The following is a 14,751-nucleotide window of genomic DNA, read 5'->3' as shown; positions in this document are numbered from 1 at the left end:
ATCGTCAGGTGGCATCACTCAAAATGGTCATTGGGGCTTCGACAGAACACGTTTTGTATGTGCACTGTATGTTGAACTTCTTTTGCACCGTACGTAGCCAACCGTGCTAATCGGAGGTGCGAAAACACGTTGCTACAAGGTATGGTGGTGATGATGACGACGACGACGGTGATGATGACGGACGGTCAAGGGTAATGATGGAGTGGCAGCCAAAGAATGGAACGCATCGCCGAGGATATTTAGACCCGCAGCCGTGGAGATGGAGCGATGGAATCAGCTCGTGGCTTGCAGCAGGTGCTAGGTAGACTTACTACGATGCAGGATCGTGACCGATGACCGGCGGTTTTGCCGATGCATCAACCATCCAGCAGTGGATTGACCATGGCGATAACGATGTTTGTTATGGAGGGCGCCACCACGAAACCCCAAGACATGGTGGCGGTCAGTTGTCATTTTCAATTTCATTTTTCAGTTTCATTCATTAGGTATAGCCCGGTGAGCCATTCTGCTCTTGAATCGGGTGCAACCGCAACAAACAAAAAACATGAACAAGAAAACATCTCAAAGTGACTATGCGCAAACAGAAAAATCCAGGAAAAAAACTGCAAAGTCTTCCAGAAAAAAGCACCGTACGCCAACGCTGTGTGCAAACATCCCAGTGGGATGCAAGTCAAACAACAACAACAACAACAAGACAACTTAGATTAAAACCATCATTCTACCACAACAAACACACATTGCCAAACCAAAAAACTTTTCGAAATCACCAAAATAAAGCCATAAGCAATGTAACAGTGATCATAGGAACTGTGACCGAAATTTCACAATAAACGACATAAACAACATGTACCACCAAAAACCCTGTAGCCATAGCTGGCTGCATGAGTCACTCCACAACAGCAGGAGCATCAGTAGGAGTATCACAATTTTTCAAATGCACCTTTAAAATCAGCACACTAAATCAGAACACAAGATCATACGTTGCAGCGGTCATCAGATGCTTGCAGAAATAAGTAGAAAGAAAAAACCGTGCAATCATTTTAATTTTTTTTGTCCATGTTTATTTTAAGAATTCAACCCCCCCCCCCCACCGCCCAAAAAAAATACAAACTTGGCAAAATGTGTCCAATGCCTGTGGTTACATTTGGCGGGTTGTGATCCAACCTGCCCATCACTTGTTACCCATTAGGGGTCATTAGCATGCAAATCGGGAAGGAGATGGGCAGATGGACGTGCCGTGTGTACAGTGGGGGGGGGGCGGGGGGGCTGAGCGAGGGTGGGGGGCCGGGGGGTGGTGGTGGTAGTGGAGCGGTGGCGCAGTGGTTAGCGCGCTGCGCAACAAAACCCCTGCCACCCTGAGTTTGTGAGTTGGCTTCCCGGCCACGGCGAACATTAATGGCGATTTTGACCACGAACCACGTAATGCCACCACGAAACTAAGCCTCTCCCCCCCCCCCATACGGTGTAGCATTATCAGCACTGGGAAGACAAAGGCGGCCAGCCGTGGTGCATGACGTCTCGCTGGTGATAACAACCGGAAGCCGAATCGTAAATGTCGTGGGTCTCCTCCCAGTCACGAATTGGCACGTTTTGGTGTAACGTGACAGACTTTATAACGAAGTTGGCTGCGTCGGGTGACGGCCAGTTTAACGACACATATTTACGTGATCTAACCACCCCCCCCCCCCCGTCTCTTGGCGTCCTTTGGTCGAGCACCGTTTGAAAATAGGCTCGAAATAAAGATGTCTCTGGTGTGGACCAATCAGTTTCAAAGACAATGCATTTTTTTTTATTGCACTATGTTTTTTGTTTGCATTATGACCACAAGTATTGTGGTTAATGCAGACACGATTCCTTGTTTAAGGTTTCATATTTGTGTTTTAACACCTGTTTTGTTGCCAGAAGAAGGGGACAACCTATTCTCATCTTTTGTTTTATTATCATATTATTATGGCATAGATGTTTTTACTATGATTTTATTTTAATGTAATTTAATATTTATTTTAATTTTATTTGACATTTATTTTAATTGTAATTTAATGTTAATTTTATTAAAACAAATATTTAATTATATTTTATTTTTATTTCCTATCTACGTGACTTTACCGAAAAAAAACAAAGAATACGAATAGGACCTTTCTCAATGCAGAGAGCTCCTGCCCCCTCCCCCGAACCGTTGGCAGCGTCAATCAACCAACGGCCCCGCGAGACCGCACCGCTCGAGGTGCCCCACGCTGCTTCTGCTGCCGCTCGCCTGCCTCTCTCCCCTCGTACCATGGGCGTGTGTGCGTGTGTGTGGGGAGCGGTGGTGCAGCGGTTAGCGCGCTGCGCTATGAACCCTGCGACCCGAGTTCGATTCCCGCTCACGGCCAACACCAGTGACGATTATCTGAACCGGTCCCTGGCCTCCCCTAGGTCGACTCAGCCTCAAATGAGTATTTGGTGAGGTGCGTAAATATCACCACTGGGGAGACAAAGGCGGTCGGGCGTGGTGCTGGCCACCCACCCCCTCGTGTACCGTTCCGGCATTCATAGGTGCTCGCTAACAGCACTTGCCCCTACAGTCTGTTAAGGTTATATGGGGGATCTTTGTATCGTAGTATTGCTCTATCGTAGAGACTGTGATTCACGCACTTTGCTGATGGTGGCAACCGCGCGATAATCGTGGATCCTATATCGCACGGTATAGATCGTGGTATCGCTCTACCGTAGAGGCTCTGATGTTCACCCACATGCTGATACTAGCGACCGTAAGATTATCCCGGATCGTATATCGTACGGTAGATATGATATGTGTATATATTGTGGTGTCGTCGTATTGCTGAAATCATCCTCCACATGCTGGCGACAGTACGATTATCGTATATAGTACGATATATATCACTGGATCGTGATTATCGATCCTCGTTTTACGTGTTTATTTTTTCCTAAACTGTTTTATAAACAGACAAAAAACTTTATGAATGACCAAAGACACGGTGATTAAAGGTCTGAATCAATCAATATCCGTCGGTTTGTGAGTGGCTTTGCAAAACTTAGTAATGGACGCCGTGGTGAGTTGAAGCATATGCTCATTTAGTTTAGTGTCACTCAGAGCATGCGCGTTATAAGCGAGGTGATATCACTCACCACTCGCTGCCACTGATGTTAACCTTGACCATGCATCGATCTCGGGTGGCCAGGATTCATGGCACGGGCGCGCTAACCGCTGCACCACCGCTCCTCCGCCCCGCGCGCATCAGCGCTGTAATGATGGTGGCGGCGATGATGATGCTGATGATAATAAGAATGGCAGTCAGCGATAATGACATTCATGAGAAGGAACAGGCGGTCCCGTTACGAATACGTGAATTGTAATGGCGCTGGAGTTGCCAAAAAAAATAATGCTCTTCCACTCGTTGCAAGGAGGCAATTGTTAACTACTACAAGCGCAGCAGATCATTCATCTGGGGCGTAAGAAGGCTAAGGCGCAGTCCTGCAAGTGCTTGCTCGCCCCACTGCCGATGGAAGCGTCTCCGACTAGATGAGGCTCTGGAGAGGGAGCTCTAGACAGGCAGTCTGGCCATATCGTCCACGGTGACCAGACGTCTTGGAAGAAATGCCGATACCCACACTTTACCCCACCGTGGGGCCGGTTGGCTTGGTCGTCGACATCGGAATGCTAAGAAATCGAATTCTGATTTGGGGTGGAGTGGGGTGGTTCACTCCGGAGTCGATAAAATTACTACCGCTTTGTGGGCAAGTCACCAGTTGCTGCCCTATGGAATGCTCAACCCCCCGTCATAGAAATGTGGAATTTCCACCACTGGATAAACAAGAGATGCATCGATGGCCATTTCAGAAGGATATAAATATTCTTAACTGAAAGGTCGTACTCGAATTATAAACGCTGTGCATTTACTCTCCAACACCACACCGGTGAGTGCTGAAGTAGTCACTAATTGTCACCTTTTGTCTACGTGACAAACCTCACTAATTGGCTGTGTCTGGTGGTGGTGGCGGGTTTTAATGACACATATTTACGCGATTTTATCATGGTCATTTATTGTGTTGAACCCACATCATTAGACCTCCTTTGCCAGTACCAAAATATGATAATAGGGGTTTTCCCATTTTTTCTGGCAACAAATCTGAAACCTTTTTACAAGGATTCATGTCTGCATTAACCACAATACTTGCAGTCAAAATGCAAACAAAAAAACACACTCTGATAATATCTGTGGCATAGTCCTTGAAACTGATTGGTTCACACCAGAGACGGCTTTCTTTTGAGCCTCGTCTCAATTGGTGTTTGACTAGAAGACGCCAAAAGGTGTACAACTCAAAGACAATGCACTATCAAAGCAATTAGTTTTTTGTTTGCATTTTGACCACAAGTATTGTGGTTAATGCACACATAATTCCTTGTAAAAAGGTTTCAATTTTGTTGCCAGAAAAAGGTGAAACTCCCTATTATTACGTGTTGAACCCATTTATTATACGGCTCGTTGGACAGAGGCGGGGGGGGTGGAGGTGAGTGATTTAAAAAATTAACCCGTAAAAACAAAGTTTTTCACTATAAATCCTTTATATGCGTGGCATCGGTTTTATTTTATTATTCATTTCTGTGTTTCTTGAGTAAGAGTTTCATTTTTATCACATTGGTATTTTAAATTAAATATGCTTTTTTTCCCCTAAAAAGTGGAAATTTTTTGGAAAAAAATTTCACGAACATTAATTGTCACGCACAACGAGTTTGTGTGCAAAATGTCAGCTCGATTGGATCACTGGAAGTGGGTTAAAAAACGCCCGAAAGATTTGCACGTTCCGAAGCAAGCAAGCAAGCAAGTGAACTTAATATAAAGGATTTAAAAAAAACGCACCGTTATTTCGAATGCCGCACCGGGAGATAGAATAGACCCCGCGACTTCTGCACTGCGAGCGCAGTTTGACGCGGACCACCGCAACCACCCGCCGTGACAGAGAGGAACACGCGGAACGCAACGGCGTGATGGACCCATTGGCAAAAAACAAAAAAACGCCGCCGCTGTAAGTCACCTGTAAAATATAACGAGTCGAGCGTGCAGATTCCTTTATGTGAAGAGAGAGGGATAGGAGCGGGGTGGGGAGGGGTGAGAGAAAGAGAATGTGAGAGAGAGAGTGAGAGAGAGAGAGTGGTGAGAGAGAGAGAGAGTGCGAGAGTGTTTTCTTCTGATTGAGAGTAACCTCAATCAGAAGCCCACAAGGAGTCTTTGTGTCGCCGCGGCAGTCCCCCTCGACGTGACCTGGTTTCCCATGGTCTCTGTCAATCGCCGGAACCCAAGGAGAACAGCAACAAGAAAAAAAAAACAGCTACAAGAAAAAAATGCGGTAACTCGGCATGTCCCGACAAAGCGTAGGCCTCAGCCACCGTCCGCCCTCCCTGCCTCCCACCCGTCTACAGCGAATTAAATGAAGGTTAATCAATTTGGGAGTTCCTCTCTTCGTGTAAACTATAAACTATGTTTTTTTTTTACTTCCTCTGAGCAATGTAGCTCTTTTTTCAGAAGCCATCTGGACACAAATGCGAGCTCAACGACGTGGCTTATTGCAGTGGAAATGTATAGCAGCCAAATACACTCAAAGCGTAAAGTTGATTCTAAAATGTCGAGTGAGAAAGCGGAAACCCCGTAAAGAAATCCACGTTCTCACGGGGAGACTTTGACTTTAAATAACTTTTATTGCCGCCAGCAGCAACAGCACTGGAGGCGATTCCGATTTGAAATACACAAAGTCACCAGCAAATAAATAATCGCTATAAATCCACGCCCTGTGACGCTAAATGCACCGCGCACAACACGAAAAAAAAGTCACGTTGTGGTGGTGGTCATCGCGCACGCCACGGTGACGAGCGAGCGCTTCAGAAGGTGAACACCACGAGGGTGCCGTCCACGCTGGTACAGAGAGGGGCTTTTCCGGATCCCCAGCGTTCGAAGAAGACGTGCACATCACCGGCATGTGTGTGGTACATGGCGTGCTCCAGCCGGAGCCGCGCCTTGAGCAGGCCCCTGAACACTGGAAGCACAGAGCAGCCGTCAGTGTCACCTTGCAGCATATTTTTCCTCGTTCTGTACACCGCCATCTTCGCCTGAGCACAGGCGAAGTTGGCGAGGTCATTGCGCTTGTTAGCCAGGTAAGGCACCCCATATACGAAGCTGCTGTTGTAGAAGGGCACCCCCAGTTTCCTGAAGATGTCCCCCAAAAGTCAGAACATTAGTTTTAGCCGCTGGCACCGCAGGAAATGCACAAGTCTGTTACCCCTGGCGAGATTCGGCTGAGCCACACGGCCGATGGCAACGTGCAGTGTGCCAACCTCCACCTGAGGTCACCGCAGCGTTTGGCTACGGGAGACTTGTACATTTGTTTCCACTGAGGGGCGGGGAGAGAGAAAGAGAGAGAGACATGCAAACGCAAAATGCACAGCGGGCGTCATGGTCGGGATCGAACCCACGACCTCCTGTACAGCAGGCGAGGGAGTTAACATCTCGCCAATCGCACGAATGCGCACGCGTAAATGTGACTGTCGTGCGAACGAGCATGCCTCTCATATGGCAGAGCAAGTGGGGGAAATGCTGCCCCCCAGCAACTGTTGATGCGTGCAGGGCCACAGGTCACGTGGACGGATTTTCAGAGGCAGCTCCTTGACGCCCGCTTTCGCGGGCCGTTCCCGAACACGATGGGTGGCGCTGCTGTGAGCTATCAGAAAATTCGAATTAATCCTTCGTCCCGTGGCCTGGCACCGACGGATAAATATATATAACCAGTTCTACTTTTCTTATGTCATAAATAATGTTGTTATTTTTTATTGTCGTGGGCCTCTCTGGACCTTGTCTTTCTCCCCTCCCCTTCCTCCCCTCCCCTTCCTCTCCTCTCCTTCCTCCCCTCGCCTCACCTCCTCTCACCTCCCCTCACCTCCTCTCACCTCACCTCACCTCCTGTCACCTCAACTCCTCTCCCACCATCCCTACCCAAACACCGACTTGCGCCCACTCTTCCCGGCGGCTCGTTTCCCGCGAGTTGCCTTGAAAAAACGACATGTTTGGCCGCCCGACCGACGGTGGTGGTGGTAGTGGTGGTAGTGGTGGTTGTAGTAGTGGTGGTAGTAGTGGTAGTGGTGGTGGTAGTGGTGGTGGTAGTGGTGGTAGTGGTGGTAGTAGTGGTGGTGGTAGTGGTGGTAGTAGTGGTGGTGGTGGTAGTGGTGGTAGAGGTAGTGGTAGTGGTGGTGGTGGAAGTGGTGGTGGTAGTAGTGGTGGTAGTGGTGGTGGTGGTAGTAGTGGTAGTGGTGGCGGTAGTGGTGGTGGCCGGTTGGTTTGCGGCCTCAAATAAACGTCCCCTCTCGAGCTGGGGCCGTTCCAGGCAGAATTGCGTCGCTGAAAAAGTGGCCGCATCTTGGAAATCAGAAACGCTTCAAACGCCCCTCCCGAGACCCGTCCGCTCGACCGTGAGCGCCGATCGCACCACGTGTCCCCCTGGCAGCGGACGAGACGCGATGGGAAAACGCGGTCGGGGTTGGGGAGACAAAGGCGGAATTGTCCCCCCCCCACCCCCGCGACCCCCATCCCCTCCCCCCACCCGCACCACCCTCCCCTCCCGGCCAGACAAAAAGACTTCACCCAGCAACCCCAAGACATCCTCACCCGCACCTTTGACAACTGCCGCTGTCCCAGAGTGTTGGGTAACTTTGCCCCAAAAACTTGTGGAGCAGATAATTCGATTAGTGTTGTTGTTGGTGTTGTTGGTGTCGTCGTTGTTGTTGTTGTTGTTGTTGTTGCTACAGCGGAAAGAAAGTGCTCAGGTTATTTGTCTCACACAATATTGCTTCGGCAGCAGCAGTATCGATAAAGAACTATGTATCTCAGTGGGCCTTACCTGGTAAAATGAAAATAGAAAGTTTATATTCTTGGTTCTTTCGATAAAGTCACGTAGAAGAGAAATCATATTTTTATTTTTTTATTATTTCCCTTCTACGTGCCTTTACCGAAAGAACCAAGAATATGAATCCCTGCAGTCACAAAAGCTTTAAATAAAAAAATAGAAAGTTTAGTTGATCGAATTTGTCTCGTACAAACGTGTACGCTCGTTTAACGTGACAACTTTATCATGGTATAATGTATTCATGTTTTATTTCATTTGTTTAATTTTGTTGTATAATTTGCGTCAAATTTTGTTGATATTATTATCAATCTATTATTTTTTTGTACAATGTTTTTCAGTCATCAGTGAAAGGCACCTTAGCAGATAAATGTCAATTATTGTTAGTTTGTTTCTAGCAGATCTTCAAGAGAACGAAACCTCGCGAATGTTGAGGCCTTGGCTGTGTTGTCCGCGGTCAGGTGGATGAGGGAACCACGACACACAGTTTTTGCTCGATCTGACCCCAACAGAGCCACGATGAGTCGCGGTGGTGACGACAGCCGGCAGATGTGACATTGTGCACCACAGCCAAAATGACGAGCACGTAAATTGTTGAATAATCATAATACTAAGCATCATCATTATTACAACGGTAATGGTAATACATCGGTATGGATCTCATGTGCAAACAAAATACAGGGTGTTCGAAAATGAATATACCAAAAAGAACATTCACTATCTTCTTGGTTCTTTCGGTAAAGTCACGTAGAAGGGAAATAATAAAATAATGAAAATAAAACGTAATAAAATACAATTCTGACGACGTTTCGGCCACAACGCAAGCAGCCGTCCTCAGGTGAAGAAAAGGTCTGTCGGAAAGACAGCGTCCGAATTGTATTTTATTATGTTTTATTTTTATCATTTCCCTTCTACGTGACTTTACCGAAAGAACCATGAAGATGAATCCCTGCAGTCACGAAAGCTTTAAATCGGAACATTCACTAGTTTAATTGTTATTTGGAGATACTGACATAAATGTATTACATGAATACACGTAATATGCTTTTTTATGACATTGATTAGATATTCTCAAATTCGTAATAAACTTCCACATGCAGTCCATCATTCACTGTCATCAATCTCATTCGGCGTTCCAACTCTGAGACGGGGGTCTCTCCTGAAACAGAAAGGACGTGGCAATCAAATCTAAACCTTCCGAGTCCAACACGCGTCTTCACATCGAATTCATGCCAGCGTCTCGAATAACGCTTCAACTATTCCCACTTGATACAGCTATTGTGCTGTGACGGTTCCACCTGAAGACGGAAGCTTGTGTTGCCTCCGAAACGTCGTTTTTTTTTTTTACGTGACTTTACCGAAAAACCTAAGAATATTCCGACCTACTTTATTGCCGGACAACCCTTTGCAGAATAAATGCAAGTGTAACGATGCATTCAGGGCGAGCGTTTGGGAGCGGGCCGGGCGAGTTGGTGTGATGGAATTTCGTGTCCTCACACATCATCACCCCCCCCCCCCCATCGACCACTCTTGCCGAACATAATTCCACCGCAGATCCAGCCAAGAGCGCAATGGTCCGTGGCCGATGTTCGCGCGCAGGATTTTTTTTTTATCTCTCTCTCTTTTATTTCGTGTTCATTAAAAAGTCGACGCCACGGTTAATATATGTGTATGTGTGTGTGTAAATGTCGGATTGTGAAGGACGCTACTGGGCAGTTGGAGGCAGTCGCCCTCCGACAACAACGGATGGCGGTGGAGCGACGCTCACAACAACGAGCGGATCGCCGGGTGGCTAAAGCACAGCAAGTTGGCACAGTAGGGGGCACAGGTGGTGCATCAGCCACTCGTCTCAGTCAGTCGACCCGTGGCACCTGCTGGGTCTGCCCCGTGACCTCCTGCCAGCGTGTGTTCGACACCTCACGTGGCCTCAAGGTGCACATAGCCTGGCACAAGCGTCGTGGTGACGTCACCGCCACTTAGTGGCGAATGGCGGTTGTTGTTGTTGTGTACGTGTGTGTATGTCGGCAGGCTCGGCTGTTGGCCGTCTTGCCGACCGGCGTCGTCTGGTGTGTCGGCAGCGTCGATGCAAGTGACGCACTCAAGGCCACCGTTGTCGGACAAGCCTCAACGCGAGAGAAAACTCTGCAGTGGGCCAGGTCGCTTCTGTAAATAAAAATTATCAAAAAGATTAATCTTGATTTGAAGCTTTCGTGACTGCAGGAATTCATACTCTTTGGGTCTTTCGGTAAAGTCACGTAGATAGAAAAATAATAGATCACGACATCATCATCACGGTGGCTATAATAAGAAGTTTGCAGCTCAGTGGGCTTCATCTGCTGAGATAGAAATTAGCTTAATTTTATTTGTGTATATTTTCGAAGCGATATATTTACCTTTCCTGTACTTTGCACTCCTCTCGTGTTTTTTTTGCGTGTGCATTGTTTGTTGTTGTTACGTTTTGACCTTACCAGATGTTAACTACCTCGCCTGGTATACAGGAGGTCCGTAGGTTAGATCCCGACTTTGACACCCTGTATATTTGCAGTGTGCAAGTTCTCTCTCCATGTGGTCGCGTGGATTTTTCTCCGGGTGCTCCGGATTTTCCTTCGACATTTTTCATCCAAGTCACCCCTTTAGAGTATTTGGCTGCAATACATTTTCACGTGGTGATAAACCACTTCGTTGAGCCATCATTTGTGATAGGTCGCTTCTGAAAACTAACTATATTGCCTGGTTAAAACCAAACAAATAAAAAAAAAACTGACCACACAGAAAAGGTTGTTTTAGGTTGAGAAAAAGTGTCTTGTATACTTATGCATTGATTTATCAATATTGAAAATAATCCTTCACAACGGCGCACACATATTGTTAACGAATTGTCAAGCCCCCCCATTCCCTGTTGGTCGTGGTGGTTGATTGACCATGCTTCACCACGCTGGTCAGTGGCGGGTTGCTACAGCGGCTTGCAGAGGGCACTAATGACCGCTTCAGAACCCCACTCGCCGCCGATGATGGCCCTGGCCGGGAATTGACCCCGAGATCGCTGAGTTCACAGCGCAGTGCGCCAACCATAGCACCACGGCTCCCCCTACTATTGTTTACACCTACGAAGACAAAGATTCCCTTCATAGCTTTAACAGACTGCTGGGGCAAATGCTGTTAGCGAGCACCTATGAAGGCCGGAACGGAAGACGAGGGGATGGGTAGCTAGCACTGTGCCCGGTCGCCTTTGTCTCCCCATTGGCAATTTACGCATCGCACCAGGTACTCATTTGAGGCTGAGTCGGCCTAAAGGATGCCCGTGACCGGTTTAGATAATCGTCACTAGTGTTGCTAGCCGTGATTGGGAATTGAACCTAGGTCGCCGAGTTTGTAGCGCAGCGCGCTAACTGTTGCACTACCGCTCCCTATAAGTGCAGGCATATGCATAGATGCACGTCTATTGCCAACACTAAACAAAGATCCCCCGTATAGTCTAAACAGACTGTTGGGGCAAGTGCTGTTAGTGAGCGCCTATGAAGGCCGCCATGGCACACTCACCCACTCAGGCACTCACTCGCCCACGCACTCACCAACTCGATGACTCACTCATGAATGTACTCACCCACCCACTCAACCAACACACCGACTCAATCATTCACTCACGATCGCACTCACCCACTCAATCACTCACTCACCCACACACCGACTCAAACCATTCACTCACTCACTCACTCACCCACTCAATCACTCACTCACTCACCCACACACCGACTCAAACCATTCACTCACTCACTCACCCACTCAATCACTCACTCACCCACACACCGACTCAAACCATTCACTCACGATCTCACTCACCCACACAATCACTAACTCACCCACACACCGACTCAAACCATTCACTCACGATCTCACTCACCCACTCAATCACCCACTCATCCACACACCGACTCAACTATTCACTCACGATCTCACTCACCCACTCAATCATTCACTCACCCACACACCGACTCAAACCTTTCACTCACGATCTCACTCACCCACACAATCACTCACTCACCCACACACCGACTCAAACCATTCACTCACGATCTCACTCACCCACTCAATCACCCACTCATCCACACACCGACTCAACTATTCACTCACGATCTCACTCACCCACTCAATCACCCACTCATCCACACACCGACTCAACTATTCACTCACGATCTCACTCACCCACTCAATCATTCACTCACCCACACACCGACTCAAACCATTCACTCACGATCTCACTCACCCACGCACTCACTATCACACTCACCCACGCATTCTCACAAACCCAATCATTCAATTGCCCACTCAGACACACACACACACACTCTCTTGGGCCACGGAACAAATATCTCCGTTTAAGTTTGTTGGTGCGAGCAAGTGCGGTTTGAGAGCACCTCTTATAATGGGAAAAAGCTGAAGTTCAAATATTGCTTTATTCAGCTTATAACTCAACACACACGTGACCTTATAAGACAAAAACATATACAATATATAATAGGCGACGTTTCGCACAATGGCCCTTCTTCATGGCACATATTCTCATATCAGTTTATATTTGTATGTTAATGACGAATGTGTTGAGTTTGTTGTTGTTGTTGTTGTTGTTATTTGTGCTTGTGCACGACTGTCAATGCAGCAGCAGCACGAACCCATTTACTTCATTAAGCTCTCACATCCAAGATGCATGATGTCACTCACTCATAACTCAATAAAACTGCTCAAACTCTCTTTTATTTTACCACCTGGCCACAAATGATAGCCCAACGAAGTGGCCTTATCATCGTGTGGACATTTACAGCGGCCAAACACTCTAAACGCATGGTGATGTTGATTCTAAATTTGGAGGGAGAAACCGGAGGATCCGGAGAGAGAGACACGCAAACCCCAAATATACAGCAGGCGTCAGGATCGGGATCAGACCCACAACCTCCTGTATACCAGGCGAGGTAGTTAACATATCCGAGCCACAGCTCCCAACTCCGAGTTTGTATCCGAGATATAGAATCGTCTTATGCATTGTTGTAAACAAATGTATTCCCATTGAACAGGGCCCCACCGTTAAGACGGAGTGCTCTTGCTGATAGAATCCGGCAACCCAGCAGCAGCAGCTTGCCCAACAAGCCCTGTGTGTGCCTGCTGATGTGGGAATCCCGAAGGTCAAAACCGACCCAGAGTTCGCCGGCTTAAACAAATCCTGCTGGATCATATTGTTCCGCAAAATCCCATAGGCCGATGGACTCAACATTATTGTATTTGTGCGCAGAAATTGTATTTGTGGGACAGATGTCCGTTTTTTTTTACATGCTGCTCAACACGCCCACGCGATTTCCCTTCTTTTTCACGGCATAGCCCAGGACTTAGCTGGGCCCTGTCATAGCAGTGTGGAATGTATGGGCGAGTGGGTACCAGGACCTCCTAGGGAGACGAGTAACGCCCAGCGCCTGTATTAGCACTGCGACACCGTGACCTCCCCTATTGTCAACGGGCAGCGCACAGCGAATGGACAGAGAAGTCAGCAACACCTATCGGACAACGCTGCACCACGCCCGGGGCCATTAAGAATTCCCCGGGTGTTGCCCCCACAGTTTGAATGCCCACAGAGCAACAGGACATTTATGGGGCCATAAACGCAATTCTTGAGCAAGGCAGGGAGGGTTACGGGGAGCCGCGTGTGTATGTGTGTGTGTGTCTGTGTGTGTGTCTGTGTGTGTGTCTGTGTGTGTGTGCTGTGGGGAGTGGTAGTGTAGCGGTTAGCGCGCTGCGCTACGAACCCGGCGACCCGGGTTCGATTCCCGCTCACGGCCAACACCCAGTGACGATTATCTGAACCGGTCCTGCGCCTCCCCTAAGTCGACTCAGCCTGAAATGAGTACTTGGTGCAGTGTGCAAACATCGCCACTGGGGAGACAAAGGCGGTCGGGCGTGGTGCTGGCCACCCACCTCCTCGTGTATCGTTCCGGCCTTCATAGGTGCTCGCTAACAGCACTTGCTCCTACAGTCTGTTAAGACTATACAGGGGATCTTTGTGTGCTGTGGGTGGGGAACGGTGGCGCAACGGTTAGCGGGTTCGTGCGCGAGGCTACGAAACTCGGTTAACCGGGGTTCGATTCCCGTTCACGATCTTCGGCACAAGTGATCCTTATAGGAACTGGTCCTGGGCCTCCCCTAGGTCGACTCAGCCTCAAATGAGTACCTGGTGCGGTGTGTATACATCGTCACCGGGAAGACAAAGGCGGCCGGGCTTTGTGCTGACCACCCACCGCCTCGTGTGTTTTTTTCCGGCATTCAAAGGTGCTCGCTAACAGCACTTGCCCCAATTGTTTGTCACTGCTATAACGAGGATCTTTGTCTTTGCTGGGGTGAGGAGCGGTGGCACAACGGTTAGCGCGCAGCGCTGTGAACCCAGGCCACCCGGGTTCGAGTCTCGCTCACGGCCAACACCAGTGACGATTATCTGAACCGGTCATACGCCTCCCCTAGGTCGACTCAGCCTCAAACGCGTACGTGGTGCGGTGTAGAGCAAACACCGCCACTAGGGAGGCAAAGACGGCCCGGCGTGGTGCTGGCAACCCCACGCTATCGTGTGTGCACCGTGCCGTGACTTCACAGTCGAGTATAGCTAACAAACAGCACTTGCCTCAACAGCCTGATAGGGCTATACGGGGGACCTTTGTCTTCGTGCGAGTGTGTATGTGCTGGGCGTATGAGTCCGGCCTCTACAACAACAACAACAAAAAACAACAAGCACAAGAAGAGAAAGCCGGGCCAACAATGCGCGTTTCACGCCTCCTTTCCCCCACGCTTCCCCGTCCGCCTTCGCCAGTTGCCCATGGTGGTGGT

Source organism: Lampetra planeri, chromosome 57 (genome assembly GCF_965212315.1).
Source record: "Lampetra planeri chromosome 57, kcLamPlan1.2.h2, whole genome shotgun sequence".
NCBI lineage: Eukaryota > Metazoa > Chordata > Hyperoartia > Petromyzontiformes > Petromyzontidae > Lampetra > Lampetra planeri.
Note: the sequence above shows the minus strand (reverse complement) of the source record.